Source organism: Eubalaena glacialis, chromosome 3, assembly GCF_028564815.1.
Source record: "Eubalaena glacialis isolate mEubGla1 chromosome 3, mEubGla1.1.hap2.+ XY, whole genome shotgun sequence".
NCBI lineage: Eukaryota > Metazoa > Chordata > Mammalia > Artiodactyla > Balaenidae > Eubalaena > Eubalaena glacialis.
Genome location: NC_083718.1, coordinates 50289774 through 50306729, shown reverse-complemented (window position 1 = coordinate 50306729; position 16956 = coordinate 50289774). Strand labels below are relative to the sequence as shown.

The 16956-nt window shown below is 36.1% G+C and overlaps 1 protein-coding gene across 1 annotated transcript in view; it reads left to right on the top strand.

The window, feature by feature from the left end:
• The window catches only part of RGL1 (ral guanine nucleotide dissociation stimulator like 1), a 292633-nt gene that overhangs the window by 10759 nt on the left and 264918 nt on the right, over positions 1 to 16956 (top strand). The window lies entirely within an intron of this gene.

Here is a 16956-nt window from a genome sequence, read left to right as displayed (position 1 = left end):
ATTGTCTTCTAGCCGCAACCCTAAACAAGGAAGAGAAATTATATATAAAACCGATGCAGGGAAAATGAAAGACAATGCATTAATCTATCGAGCCATACTTTTCTTTAAAGGAATTAGCCTAGCAACTATGGTAGCATCTTTGATTCTAAAAGATAGTGATTTATAGCCATAGATTAGAAAGTTCAGGATTCTAATCCTGAGGATTAGACAGATCCTGGGTAGGAGACAAAAAAGAAAGGCACAATACACTTTTACCTATTCCATAGATTCTGAGACAATAGAGCAAATGGGTTAACAGTGCAAGTTCTAGAAACAGACTGTCTTGTTTCAAATCTAGGCTCTGCTGCTTACCAGCTTCGTGACTTTTGGCAAGTTATAGAACGTCTAGGAGCCACAGCTTCCTTCTCTGTAAAATGAGGATAAGAATAGAACCTATCTCACAAGATTATGTCGAGGATTGAATGATGGAATAAATATAAAATGCTTTATTATGTGCCTGACACATATTGAGGACTCGATACATACTAGCTCTCAGTAGTAACAGTATAAATCCCCCAGGTTATCATGATTCCGGTTTATGACAGTACAAAGAAATAAGCAGGGGTTTTGCATTTTGTTCATAATATTCTTCCTTTGATTCTTTTCTGAATATGAAAGTATCTAATATATTGTGCGGAGGTTTTGAGTGTGCTTTCATTTAAAATCAGCTATTTCTTCAAATCATTGGCAATAAGTTGGAGGTGGTTTTCTTTTGGGGAATAGAATCTTAGGGTCTATTTTGCTTAATGGTAAAGACTTCTTGGAGAAGTGCCACTTGAGTATTCTTTGGGTTGTGGACCCTCATTCATTGACATTTGAGAGTTTTATTTCCAGTGGGTGGGTCTTATTAGAGCATTTTGGAAACTTTACTATTCTGGAAAGCAAAGATGATTCTTCAGGATATTCCAAATAAATAGTTTCTTGGACGTTAAGCCCCCAAAGTTGAGATTTTAAGTAATGATTTTTCCTTTACAAAAATATCCCTTCAGTATCATTGTTCCTAAGCAGCAGCCAAGGGCATTATAATATAGTTTTAGAAACATTTTAAAATAACTTTTTATTTTACAAGTATTACGTGTTTCTTTTGTAGAATATTTTTTAAAATGCTGATACATAAAAAAAAAACCTCATACCACTTTGTATCAGTTTACATTCCCATCACTGTTAACAGGTCTATTCCCCCCAGTCTTTTTGCTGTGTATGTTTGCAATGCACAACATAATTAAACCATGTTTTATACTTTGTTTTTTCACTTCGTATTATGTCATGAGGTTTTTCTTCAAAAAACACAATGTTCATGGCTATTTTATCACAAAACTATAACAGGTTCTTTCCTCTTATCATTATTATAAATAATACTTTGATGAACATTTCTGTAAATAAATCGTTCATGTCTCCAATTCTTTAATGTAGAGAACTAAAAGTTGTATTATTAGATTAAGCTTTGTCAGATTGTTTCCTAGGATGATGGACCAATTTTGTCACTGTCTCCCAGTGTTGTTTATTATGCCCTTTGTCAATTTGAGAAGTGAGCATCAGTATCTCTTTATGGTTATACTTTGTACCTTTTGAATTCCTGGTGAAAAGGTACAAAGTATACCTTTTTACATGCTTATTCGTCTGTAGTATTTATTATTCTGTGAAAGATATATGATCCCTTACCATTTTCTTTTTTGTTTGAGGTTTTTCTGATTGATTTGCAATAACTCCTTATGTATCAAGAACATTAGCTGTCACATTTGTTGCAAATATTTTACCTGGTTTATAGAGCCTTTTAATTATGCTGATGGTATTTTTAATTGAGCCAAATTTTACATTTTATGTGGTCTAATTACCATTATGATTTATTTTTTACTACTGTATTTAGAAAAGACTTCCCATCAAAGAGGAGTTTAAGTATTCCCCATTATTTTCTTCTAGTATGTATGGTTTGTACATTAAACTCTTTGTCCAGGCAGCAAAATGAATAAAGCAGAAAATCTTAAAGGGATAAACTGACCATTGCAACAAAATTAATTTCTCAGTTTTCGAAATCTAATTTATCACTTCAAAAGTATTTATTACAGCCTCTCATATGGAAGCTCTTTGATCAACTTCTGTCTTCCTCAACCCAGATCACCTCAGTACTTGTATTTGATACAGCCTGATCTCCAGGCTGAAACCTGCGGAGTTCCTCTGCTAACCCTGTCCTGGGCAGAAAATATTTTAGGAGCTTCAGTCCAGCTGTTGATGGGATATGACTTTACCCATGTCACCATTATCCTAATGGCTGATATCTCTTCAGTAACTCTGGGCACCGCATACCCATCAAATTCCAGATTTCATCGAATCTCTGACATGTCAACTTAGTCCATAGAATTGGGTGTTTACCTCAGTTGGCTCCTTAGTGCTATATTTTCCTGCCCTGAGGCTTCTTACACCTTGCATAGATTTTCCATGGGATCCTGGACTCTTTTCCTTCTTAACCCTTGGCAGTGGGCTGATCACCTAGAACCCGACAGCATCTCCTGCTTGATCCTGAGTGTTGTTTTCTCCTTGGATCTGTTCCTCTCTCAGCCTTACTCATGAAACTGGATCTCTCTGAATATCAAAACTTGCTGAAACCAAGCCCAAAGTCTCACTCCCTTTTGAATATTGTGCCCTGAATGTGGTCTGCCATTGGGTGGCATACCTAATATCCAGGTTACAACTTAAATTACAATGTCAACTCACCCATAGGAAATTTACAGGTTGATTTGGTTAAAATGTTATGGAAGCGGTACCAAGAGGCCCTTTTCTGCCTTTCCTTTTTTTTTTTTGGAGTGGGGTGTGCAGAGATAACTATATGTAATAGTCCCAGAATTATCCTTCTGGGAAGGAGAAGTCTTTGTGTTTTCAAGATAAAGACAGTATGGAAAGTCCTGATTGCTTTTCTAAGCACGCCTTCCTTTGCCTCCCTCTCCTATGGCTATTTTAGCCATGAATGATGCATCATTACTGTCTTAAAGGAGATCTTGAGGACTAGTGGCTTTTATATGTAATGATGGGAGTTCTGGACTTTCCTTCTTGCTGATGGCTTTTTAGGGTCAACCAACGGCAGTTCCCTATTGGCAAGTCTTCACTTTTTCAGAAGATTTTAATCACCCTCATCTGAAGGGGAAGCAGGAAAGAATTCCTGCCTCCTTTGAACACTTACAGGATTTGTAGTTTATATCATCAATTTGCCATTTACGACAGACTGTCTTGTCTTGTTAACTTTTGGTATCTGACCTTTCGTTCTCTCCTAATCAGGCTGAGACATGTCCTGTTTAGCCCAGGGACTACCTCAGGCACCTTGATTGGTTCACAGGCCGGGTTGGCTAAGACTTGTTTCCCCACCTTCCTGTGTCCCTACCGCCTAATCCTTTCCCTTCTGCTTTGTCTGTGCTTGGGAAATGCATGTTGCCCTCAGTCAAGCAGATCTACTGGCAGTAGGAAGTAGAGAGCTGCAGAAACCAGCTCCTGGCATCTACTCCCTGTGAGTGGCCCCCTGGGCTATGGCTGTGAGAGGACAGCCTTCCTTAGTTTAACACAAATGATCCATACATGAGGACAATCAGCTTTCTTTTCACTCAACTAGGATTAGTGAGTACTGGTAAAGCACAGTTTGCACTGGAGTAATTGGAAAATGGAGTTTGCCCTTCCCAATCTGTGCGCAATCTGTTAGCAGCTAAAAACAAATGTTAGCAGTTATAATTACCATCATTTTGTCTCCAGGCTTGGATCACATTCCAGGTGTTCTAGGAGTTGGTCCATTCCCTTTTTTTCCCCCTTTAAGTCCCATACCCTGTTTCAATTAGCTTCAGCGGGCAATTGTGTTGTAAAATTCGCCTCCTGTATCGGTTCAGGACTCTTTCGCAGTTTGTGTCTGTCAGTTCCTTTGAACTTGGCTGTCCTGAGTTAGAAAGACCTTGCTGAGGTGTGGCTGCCTCTAAGAACGCTGTTGAATTGGTGCCATGGTAACGTTTGCAAAGTAGCTACTGCTAGGATACGGCTCTGACACTTATTACTTTATTTGCATTTCAAACCACCTGTTCCAAAGATGAAAATATACATGAATGCATATTCCATTCTGGATAAAAGTGTAATATCTTACTGTTTAAGTGAACGTGTTGGGGTTTTTCTCCCTCTGGCTGTGAGAATCAAGTTCTGAGCTCAGCACCTTTGTTCTGATCTAGAGTAGGTGCCAAGCTTGGGGTGTGGACAAGATTTGTTGGTCCTGTTACCTGTGGAGGTGCCAGGGCCCCTCCTTGGGAGGCTCACCCTTCTGTGAGAGGGAGGCCCCTGCAAAAGGAGCAGAGACTAGACTTCCCCAAAGGGAGGCACTTTCTACTAATAGCCCCACAGTCCCTGAAGCCAGGGCGGGGCGGGGTGGGGGGGGCTCTTTATTTTGTCCAAACCTGGGTTATTACGTGCTAGCAGTTTCCCTCGTCTTACACATTCCCTGGGAGACTCTTGCTATTATGTGTGTGGTTCCCTCCAGTTTAAGACAAGCTTTGCCCCTGTATCAGCCGTGGCCCTTCCTCTGTGGCTGATGGAAGAGCCACTCATCCTTCTGCATGCTTTCCCCCTGCCCCCTTCATCTCCACACCGTCTCCTAGGGCATTCGACGTGTTGATAATCATGATTCGTTGTGGTCACCCTCATTATTCCCGCTCCCCTCTTCCTCAGCCCACTTGAAGGAGTGCGTGGTGATCTCTATTATGTATTTCCATTAGTTACCACCCAAAGTTCTTAAGCATATATACTACTCTAAAAACAATCCATCAGGGATGATGGAAGCACCTAGAAGTCTTCTTGCAGCAGCATCACCGCTCAATTTTGTTTCTCATAGTCCAACTTCCAGTCTCCACAATAGCAACAGCGCTTTCCCTTCTCCTCTCGGAGGCTCCTTCTAGCGTCAATATTTTAAGTTGATCTTTGTGCCTTTTATGGGTCTCAAGTGTATTCATTACCTCCTCAGCTAGCTAATTTTCAGTGACATTTTCCTTCTTTGGTGCTTGCTCACTCTATTGCATCCCATTCCTTCCCCACCACTGGCCACTGGTCATGCCTTTCTGTCCCTACTTCTTGCCTCCATTTTCGCCTGCTAACTCAGTGAACTGGTAAATATAAAACCAAAAGTTGATCCTCAAATTTCACCTTTTATTTGGCCTTAATAAATGATATTCCACTTAAAAATATTACCTTAAAAATGAGCCTCTATCCACTAGTATATTTACCAATTGCATTTTAAGGTAATTTTAGAGATAGGCAATCCCAAGTAGCCAGCCAGTTTTTAAAACAGCTCTATTGAGGTGTAACTGACAAATAAAATTGTATATATTTACCGTGTATAACTTGATCTTTTGATGTATTTGTATGTTGTGAAATGATCATAACAATAAAGCTAATTAACATTTTAATCACCTCATATGTGTAAGAGATCATGCAGTATTTGTCTTTCTGTATTTGGTTCATTTCACTTAACACAATGCCCTCCAGGTTCATCCATGTTGTTGCAAATGGTAGGATTTCCTTTTTAAAGGCTGAATAATATTCCATTGTATGTATATATCACATTCTTTAACCATTCATCTGTCAACGGACATTTAGGTTGTTTTCCGTATCATCACTGTTGTGAATAATTCTGCAATGAGTAAGGGAGTGCAGATATCTCTTTGAGATCCTGATTCCAATTCTTTTGGATAAATACCCAGAAGTGGGATTGCTGGATGATATGGCAGTTCTATTTTTAATTTTTTGAGGAACCACTATACTGTTTTCCATAATGGCTGTACCAAATTACATTCCCGCCAGCAATGCGCAATGTTTCTCTTTTCCCCATCTTTGCCAACACTTGTTATCTTTTTTCATTTTGATAATAGCCATCCTAACAGGTGCGAGGTGATATCTCATTGTGGTTTTGATTTGCATTTCCATGATGATTAATAATGTTTGAGCACCTTTTCATATACCTGTCGGTCATTTGTATGTCTTTTGAGAAATGTCTGTTCAGGTCCTTTGCCCTTTTTTTAAGTCAGATTGTTTTGTTTTTGTTTTTGCTGTTGAGTTGTATGAGTTCCTTATACATTTTGGACATTAACCCCGTATCAAATATGTTGTTTGCAAATATTGCTTGCCATTCTGTAGGATGCCATTTTACCCTAAGTTTCTTTTGTTGTGCCGCAGCTTTTTAGTTTGATGCAGTCCCACTTGTCTATTTTTACTTTTGATGCCTGCACTTCTGGTGTCATATTCAAAAAATCATCACCAAGATCAATGTCAAGAAGCTTTTCCCCTATTTTTTCTTCTAGTAGTTTTACAGTTTAAGCTTTTACATGTAAGTCTTTAATCCAATTTCATTCTTCTGCATGAGCCACCATTTTTTAAGCTACTGTTTTTTTTTTTTTACATCTGTTAGTTTTGAAAACTCTAAAGGAGACTGACTTTGCAAAGCTTCCTTTAGATTGCACAGAATGACTTTTAAAGCTGAATTTAATCACAGAGAAACAAAGGACCTTGATCATGGGATTCCTGCTCACAATTATTATTGCTGAGTTGACATTTACAGGAAGGGAGAAGGGTTGAAGAAACATCTGGATTCCCAAACAGACTTCTTTCTTCTGTCTTCCTTTGTTAACTTGCCATGTTTCATCTTTAGTCAGATGAGTTATGATATATATTATCTATATAAAAGTAATATGAAATTATAATGAAGAAGCTTATAAAGGCCAAATTCTTCTACACTGATATATGTTTCTAAAAGACCTTTACTTAGTTTAGTTGTGAACTAAAATTTGTTTCTAATCTATGTTCTGGCATCCCAATTTGGGATATATCCAAGATGGCTTGTGCGTTGCTAGTTGCTTCGTATAAGGTGACTTTCTCTTTGGGTGGAAAAAAGTAAAATAATTTCTATGTTATTGCTAAAATATTTCACTTTTATTTGAATGTACTGTGCCCAATTAATTATATAATTCATTGCTTTCATTGCAGTTTGGTTGACACTGAATAATGATGTCCACATTCATGTAGCAGTAACAAACTACTTCAAAAAAGAAACTGAAGAAAAAAAGTAAGCATGAAATAAAGAAGAGCAGAGAGTTCAGTAGGCTTCATGAAGTTCACTACAGAGTTAGGTGGGAAAGATGAGATAAGTGTTAGGGCTGAGAGGAAAGGGAGATAAAATAGCAGAGGATGCATCTTCTAGCTTGGGGTCATAAGAAGAATGGCCACAGGGTGGCAGCACAGTCTTAAGAGCGGGAAACTTTCTGTTGGACCACCCTTAGTTTGCTAAAACCACACTGTGTGTGTGTGTGTGTGTGTGTGTGTGTGTGTCTCCCAACAGTTTATTTTATCCCTTTATTTATTTATTTTTAACTTTTTATTTTATATTGGAGTATGGTCGATTAACAATGTTGTGTTAGTTTCAGGCGTACAGCAAAGGGATTCAATTATACATATACAAGTATCTATTCTTTTTCAAATTCTTTCCCCATTTAGGTTGTTACATAATATTGAGCAGAGTTCCCTGTGCTATACAGTAGGTCCTTGTAAAACCACACTTTTTTTCTCAGAATTCCTCCATATTGGTTTTCCCCATTATCCTAGGGAAACACCAACAGATGTTCAGAATCAAAGGTCACTCCTAAAACTTAAACTGAGGAAAAATGCAGCATGAGGCACTATCTTTACTCCCAGATTCTGTATAGATGCTCTAAAAAAGGTTTCAAACTATCTGTGAGGAAGGACCAACTTAAGTAAGCAAATCACCATACACTAATAATTTTGTAAAATTTCGATGAAAATGATTGTATTAGAAATGAACAAAAAGACATTGAAATCATAAGCTTATTTTTAAAATAAGTAGTTCAACAGATATAATCAGATGAACATATAAAAATTTTTAAATTACATTTTAATAAACATAAGCAGAACTTGTCTATTTTTGCCTGAGCTTTTGATGTCATATCCAAGAAATCATCGCCAAGACCAATGTCATGAAGCTTTCCCTCTATGTTTCCTTCTAGAAATTTTATAGTTTCAGGAATTAAGTTTAAGTCTTTAATCTATTTTGAGGGTTTTGTATGTGTGTGTATGTAGGGTTTAAGACAGGGTCCAGTTTCATTCTTTTGCATGTGGATATCCAGTTTTCCTAACACCGTTTGTTGAAAAGACTGTCTCTTCCCCATTGTGTAATCTTGGCGCCCTTGTCAAAGATCATTTGACTGTATGTGAGTGGTTTGTTTCTGGGCTTTCTATTCTGTCCCAGTGACCTATATGTCTGTCTTTATGTAAATATAAACAGAACAAACATAACACAGAATAAAAAGAGAAAAGAGTTACCAAAACTATTTACATTGTTTATTGAAAGTATACGTATAGATGATTAATACAGAGATTACTATTTCTATATTCTACAATTATATTAAACAAAATATTTATGAAGGATATAGTAAATCTCTATATTCAATGTCCTATATATGTACATTTTATGGACATGATGTATATCCATTTAAAAATTTTTATTTTGATCAACTTGATTCTTGCTCGTTACTTTATCCAGTCCAGGTTCAATTGATGATAACACTATTTGCGGCATATAACGTATATCCAGACTGTTTCTATGTTTGTTTTAATAGCATCGTAATAGAGAAAGCCAGTTTCAAGAGGTATGCTGATAGGAATAGAGGAAGAGATTTTAAAGCAATTTCACCAGCTGAAGATATTCATTTTAAATGTTTTTTAAATACAAAGCAAGTGATGTAGTATTTTCAAAATTCATTGTCAATGCTTCATCAGTGGCCAGTTCCAACAATTTATCCTGTAAAGTTGTATTAAATTTAAATTATATTTCAATGAATGAGTTTATGGTTCCATGAGTTTCCTATGCATGGATCTTCTTTTGATGGAGTATAAAAATTTTAAACATTCTATCAATCCTGTCAGGTGTTTGGTAATCATTTTGTGCAGATGTGTAATATCAAAATCATTACCTGCTGCATGGATAATTGTTGTTAAATTATGAAACATGACATAACAATCTGTGAAAACTGTCCTTCCATGCTTCTAATGTTTATTTTGACTTTTCAGTCATCTGCTACTGGAAAACATGTTGCATTTCTTCCTTGTTTGGAAATATTAAGATTATTAACATAACAAAGATTTCAGAAGAATAGGCGAGTCTGGCTGTCTAATACATATCTTTAAAAAGTTAAGCCCAAACTGGTTTCTTATTTATCAGTAACTCTGAATTTATTCAACGTCCAAACATTCTCTACAGAACTTTTTTCCTAGATAACCACTGTACCTAGTATACAATTACAGTTGTTTGTGATCAGCTTCCATATTATCACATAAAGAGAATACTCTCAAATGGAATGCATTAGCTTTTATGTAATTCATAATTTTTACTATGTCACTAAGCACATTATTTAGTTTGGCTGACTTTTTTTTCATAGTAAGATTTTCTTGATGAAGGAAGAAATGTGTCGCTTTACATTTTGGCTCAAACTCCTTAATCTGAGCAATTACTCTAGAACCTTCTCCTACACAAGATTTAAACTCTGAATCACATGTACTGATATAGATCATACAGGGTCCTATAAAATTTCTCTGAAGTTTTCTAAATACTTTCAATTTCTATACTTATCTTGTTCACACTGATAGCAGTTTATGAATGGGCACTGGTTCACAGATTCAGCTTTGAGTGATATTGCTTTCATGTACTTCTTCAGTCCCACTTAAGTCACTATTGAGTAGTGATTCTACTTAACTAAGTTCACTGAATTTTATTTAGGTTAATTCCTCTGTCTAGCTTATAATATAAATGATAAAGAATTTAAATGAAAATATCGTTTGTTGAACTGAGATGGACATTTACTGAATGCCTACTCTGCCAAAAATTTTACATGCCTTACATCCTTAAGAGGTGGTGTTATTACAATTTCCATTTTACAGATAAAGAAACTGAGGTTCAGAGTGTTTAACTAATGCTCAAGATAACATAGCCAGTAATCGGTAAAGCTGGGATTTGAGCACTCTACAACTCTTTTCTTTACACCAGGATCTCTCCATCATATCCTACTTTTTAGAGCAAAAAGAAAATAATTTCAAATTAATGACCTAGCCTTAAGATGAATGGGAAAAATTATATTTCAAAAGTGAGACAATGATAAAGACAACAAAGAGAAAAAATGTAGGAAAAGTATATCATGATAAAATAAGTATGTGTGGGAAAACAGCTGAAAATGTTTGTGGCAAGAGGAAAGAAATTTTAAAAATGAACTTTATTGAGGTATCATTTACATATAATAAAATGCACCCATCTCAAGTGTACAGTTTTATGAGTTTTGACAAATGTATGTACTCATGTTACCATCATTACAATAAAAATAGTGAACATTTCTATCAGTCCCAAATTTCCCGTGTGTCGCTGCCTTCCCTATTAATCACCGTCCCCCATGGCTCTAGGGAAGTTTCATCTATTTGCTGTTACTATAGATTAGATTTGTGTTTTCCAAAGTTTCACATAAATGGACTCATGAAATATGAACTCTGGGTCTTTCGCTTATTGCTTAGCATAATGTTTTTGAGAGTCATCGTGTAATTATGTATAACAGTAGTTTGTTCCTTTTTAATACTGAGTAATATTCCATTGTATAGATATTCTATAATTCATCTATTCATCTGTTGATGAACATTTGTATTGTTTCTAGTTTTGGGTGATTATAAAAAAAGCTGCTCTGAACATTCATGTCCAAGTGTTTGTGCGGACATGTGTTTCTTTCTTTTGGGCAAATACTTAAGATTGGAATTGCTAGGTTGTATGATAAATGCATCTCAACTTTCTAAGAACTGCCAAACTGTGTTCCAAAGTGATTTATTATTTTATATTCCCACTAGCAACATATGAGCATTCCAGTTATTCCATATCCTTGCCAACATTTGATATTGTCAGTGAAAGGAAGTATTTAACATATCAATTTAGAAAGATGAGTTTCTTTTAAGCTTGTCATTTGACAGGAAGGGAATGAATAGTGGATGAGATTCTGTAGTACTTCTGTTTCTTCATTTGGATAGCTAATGCTCAATAAATCTCCAAGGGCACCATACTTATTGATATTTAGCTTATCACTGCTTTCAGCTCCTCTTGTCCCAATCTCTTCCAATTGAAGTCATTGGTAGTGCTGAGTTGAGCTCCGTTCAGTCTTCTCCCTCAATTAGGACAGAGTATGTGGCAGCTGAGAGAAAATATTATGATCATAGACTCAGTAGAAGATAAGGTGAGCTCTGAAAATCCTCCAAGTGGTTGCTGTTAAGAAGTCTATTGAGTCTAATTGTTGTTTCACTATAGATATATTTTTTTAGCCCTATAATATTGTTTTGATTATTGTGTAAGATTCAGGTGTATAGCATTGTAATTCAACATCTGTGTACACTACAAAGTGGTCACTACCACAAGTCTAGTTACCATCCATCAACATACTGTTGACCCCCTTCACCCATTTCACGCACCTTCAGCACCCTTCCCCTCTGGTGATCACTAATCTGATCTCTGTATCTTTGAGTCTGTTTTTGTTTTATTTTGTTTGCTCATTTGTTTTGGTTTTTTAGGCTTCACATGTAAATGAAATCATATCTGACTTATTTCACTTAGCCTAACACCTTCAAGGTCCATCTATGTTGTCACACATGGCAGGGTTTCATTCTTTTTTATGGCTGAATAGTATTCTAATGTGTATATATGCTACATCTTCTTTATCCATTTATCCACTGATAGACATTTAGGTTGTTTCCGTATCCTAGCTATCGTATATAATGCTGCAGTGAACATAGGGGTGCATATATCTTTTTGAATGAGTGTTTTTGTGCTCTTCAGGTAAGTACCCAGAAGTGGAATAGCTGGGTCATATAATAGTTCTGGTCTCAGTTCTTTGAGGGATCTCCCTACTGTTTTCCATAGTGACTGTACCAATTTACAGTCCCACCAACGGTGTAGGGTTCCCTTTTCTTCATATCCTCTCCAACATTTGTTATTCCTTGTCTTTTCAATAATAGCCATTCTATTATAACATGTGTGAGACATAGTCTCATTGTGATTTTCTTTTGCTCTTTATAGATAATTTATGTTTTCTCTGATAACTTTTAAGACACTTTCTTTGCCTTTCATATTTTAGTTTCCAATGTGATGTGCTTAAGGTGTGGATTTAGTTTTATTTATCCTGCTTGAAACTCAAATTTGGTAATCCTTATTTCTCATTAATTCTGGAAAATAGCCATTATCTCTTAAAAAATTTTAATAGGGAATTCCCTGGAGGTCCAGTGGTTAGGACTCTGTGCTTTCACTGCCAAGGGCCTGGGGTCAATCCCTGGTCAGGGAACTAAGATCCCACAAGCGGTGTGGCCAAAAAAAATGTTTTTTAAATAAACATTTTATTTGTAAATAGTTTCAAACTTAGAAGAAAGTTGCAAAAGTAAACATAGTAACAAGGAACACTCCTAGACCTTTTATCCAGATTCACTTACTGTTAACATTTACATCATTTGCTTTGTCATTTGTGCTTCTTGACATCTCCTTTGTTCTCTCTCCCTGTCTCTCTCTCTCTCTGTATTTTTTTCTGAACTATTTTATGTCATTCATTATCTCTTTAAATATTCCTCTCCTCCATTTTCTCTTCTTTTGGAACATGGATTAGGTATATGTTGAACCTTCTCATTTATCCTGCATGACTCAATTTGTCTGTTGTAATTCCAGTTATTCATCTTTCAGTGTCACATTCCAGGTATTTTCTCCAGATCAGTCATCTAGGTCTCCACTTTTTTCTACAGGTCTGTTAATCTGCTGTTTAACTCACTTATTGAGTATTTAAAGTCAATGAGTGTATCATTTCTAATTTTATTTTGTGCTTGTATTTTTCTCCATTTTTATATTTTTGGGTTTTTCATCTTTATTTTAAATGTTCTTATTATATAGTCTGTAACAAATAATTCAGTTATCTCTAAAGTTCTTGTGGGTTTAACTCTGTTTTTTGTTATTTCTGCCTATTCTTGCTTATGGTGGATTTCTCCTTTGGGTGTTGTAAAATTTTGTTTTCTCAGTCATGCTTGGTGGAGATCCTGTGTGGCCTGCACTGAAGGCATATCTCTCCAGAGCAGTGGTTCTTAGTCTTTGCTGCACATTGGAATCACTTAGTGAGCCTTTGAAATTAGGATGGCAGGTTGAACCCCAGACCAGTTAACTCAGATACTCTGAATGTGAGACTGAAGCATCAAAGTTTTTAAAGCTCCACCATCAAGGTTGAGAACCACTGCTCCAGAGAGAGTTTGCCTTTCATTTTTACAGGCACTGCGAGTGTGTTTCCCACCCTTGATCACTTTAATATTAATTTCTCAGCTCTGGGTTCCTGAATTACATAGGTAGGATAATTCTTTTTAACAGTAGAAAGACATTTTTAATAGGGAATATCAGTATACCAATTTGATTCTTTTTGATTGTTTTGTTCTGTTTTCTAATTTCATTGAGGAATAGTGGACAAATGTAATTGTATGTATTTAAAGTGTAAAAGGTGATGATTTTATATATGTATACATTGTAGAACGATTACCCAAGATCAAGCTAATTAACACATCCATCGCTTCATGTAGTTAACTCTTTTTTTTTTTCTTGTGGTGAGAATGCTTAAGATCTACTCTCAGCAACTTTCAAGTATATAAGTATATAATAGCATAGTATTAACTATAGTCACCTTGCTGTACATTAGATTCTTAAAACTTATAACTGAAAGTTTGGCCCTTTGACCTACATCTTCCCATTTACTTCTCCTCCTAACTCTTGGTAACCACCATTTTACTCTCTTTCTATGAAGTCAGGTTTGTTTTGTTTTGTTCAGGTTCCACTTGTAATACCATACAGTATTTGTCTTTCTGTGCTGTCTAGCTTATTTCACTTAGTATAATGCCTTCCAGGTTCATCCATGTTGTTGCAAATGGCAGTATTTCCTTTTTTATGACTGAATAATATTCCACTGTATAGATATACCACATTTTCTTTATCCATTCATCTGTTGATGGACATTTAAGTTGTTTCCATATTTTGGCTGTTGTGAATAGTGCTGCAATGAACATGGGAGTGCAGATATATATTCCAGTTACCAATTTCATTTCCTTTGGCTATATACCTAGAAGTGGGATTGTTGGATCATATGGTAGTTCTATTTTTTGAGGAACCACTATGAGGTTTTTATAATGGTTGTAACAGTTACCATTTCCACCAATAGTGTATAATGATTCACTTTTCTCCACATTCTCACCAATGTTCGTTAACGTTTATCTTTTTGATAATAGCTATCTTAACAGGTGTGAGATGGTATCTCATCATGGTTTTAATTTGCATTTCCCTAATGATTAGTGATGCTGAACACCTTTTCATGTGCCTTTTGGCCATTTGGAAAAATGTCTGTTCAGGTCCTTTACCTATTTTTAATTGGATTATTTGCTTTTTTTTGCCACTTAGTTGTGTGAGATCTTTATATTTTTTGGATATTAACCCCTTATCAGATATGTGGTTTGCAAATATTTTCTCTCTTTCTGTAAGTTGCCTTTTCAATTTATTGATTGTTGCTTTTGCTCTGCAGAAGCTTTTTAGTTTGTTGTAGTCCCACTTGTTTATTTCGGCTTTTGTGCTTTTGGTCTCTTATCCAAAAAAATCACTGCAAAGACCAATGTCAAGGAGCTTTTCCCCTATGTTTTCTTCTAGAAGTTTTATGGTTTCAGGTTTTACATTTAAGTCTTTAATACATTTCACATTAACTTTTATGAGTGGTGTAAGGTGGGGGGGTCCAGTCATTCCATTCTTTTGCATGTGAATATCTAGTTTTCTCAACACCATTTGTTGAAGAGACTGCCCTTTCCCATTATGTGTTCTTGGTGTCCTTTTCTGAGTTTAGTTGACTCTATATACAAAGGTTTATTTCTGAGCTTTCTAGTCTGTTCCATTGGTCTATGTGCCAGTACCATACTCTTCTGATTACCATAGCTTTGTAGTATAGTTTGAAATCAGAATGTATGATGTCTCCAGCTTTATTCATTCACAAGATTGCTTTGGCTATTCAAGGTCTTTTGTAGTTCCATACAAATTTTAGTATAGTTTTTCTATTTCTGTGAAAAATGCCAGTAGAATTTTGATAGGGATGGCATTGAATTTGTAGATCTCTTTGGGTGGTATAAACATTTTAACAATATTAATTCTTCCAATCCAAGAACACTGGATTTCCAGTATTTGTTTGTGTTTTCTTCAATTTCTTTCATCAGTGCCTTATAGTTTTCAGTGTACAGATATTTCACCTCCTTGGTTAAATTTATTCCTGAGTATATTGTTGTTTTTGATGTTACTGTAAATGGAATTGTTTTTAAAATTTCTTTCAGATAGCTCATTGTTAGTGTATAGAAGCACAATTGATTTTTCTATATTGATTTTTTATCCTGCAACTTTGCTGATTTCATTTATTAGTTGTAACAGGTTTTTTTGATGGAGTCTTTAGGGTTTTTCATATCTAAGATCATCTCATCTACAAACAGGGATTAATTTTACTTCTTAATTTCTAATTTGGATGCCTTTTAGTTATCTTGCTTGCCTAATTGCTGTGGCTAGGACTTACAGTAGTATATGTTGAACAGAAGTGGTGAGAGTGGGCATGCTTGTTTTTTTCCTGATCTTAGAAGAAAGGCTTTTAACTTTTCACCATTGAGTAGGGTGTTAGCTGTGGGCTTGTCATATATGGCTTTTATTATGTTGGGGTGTATTGCTTCTATAACTAATTTGTTGAGAGTTTTATCTTGAAGGGGTGTGAATTTTGTCAAATGCTTTTTCTGCATCTAATGAAATTATCATTCTGTTAATGTGGTGTGTATTACATTTATTGATCTGTGTATGTTGAACCATCCTTGCATCCCAGGGATAAATCCCACTTGATCATGATATATGACCCTTTTACTGTGCTGTTGAAGTCAGTTTGTTAGTATTTTGTTGAGAATGTTCACCACATCTATGTTCATCAGGGATATTGGCCTGTAATTTTCTTTTCTTGTAGCATCTTCACCTGGCTTCAGTATCAGGGTAATGCCAGCCTCCTAAAATGAGTTTGGAAGTGTTCCTTCCTTTCAATTAGGTAGTAAAATTTGATCCTGGTGTTTGGGGAAGCTCCCCCCACTCCAGACGTCTATGCCGAGATAGACAGTTTCCTTGTCATCTCTTTTTACTGAGAAAGTAGCCCTTTGAGGGCTTATAAGGGCAAGGAGGGGCTCTGTTCCAGTTCTTCACATTGAGCAAACCCGAGGGTTTATCATCTATTTCCACATGGCTGTGAAAACCCAAGCTTCCTACTTACCCATATCAACAAGTACTCTCCAGACAGCCTAAATGTCAGTGCCAATATAACACATCTATGTTTATGTTCTTTCCTGGTTTTAGGAAGAATTTCCCTAATTTCTAGAATTTCCCTCACTTCCCTGTGACTCATATTTTATCCAACACTTCTAGGTTTGTTTTTTTTGTGTGTGTGTGTGGACTTAGATCACAACATTGCTGGAAATAGAAGTCTTGCTCTGACTGTGAGTCTGTACCTCAGGGCCATACCTTGTCCTTGAATTCATTCTCCTGTTCCCAAAGTCTGCCTGAATCAAGTGTGAACTTGCTGTGTCTTTGGCCATGGTACATTGGGTTTGCAAGCATCCACCTGGTAGACAGACCTCTGGAGCTTGTATATGTTTCCCTAGACAGTGCCTGGCCTGGTCTTGGCTTCATCTTGATCCAGCTGGTCTGTGTTGCCAAGGTCCCATCATGCTTCGAATTCCAACCTACCTGAATTATGTCAACCTTTATTCTTTTTCTTCTGCTTCCAAATCTCTGTCTTCATT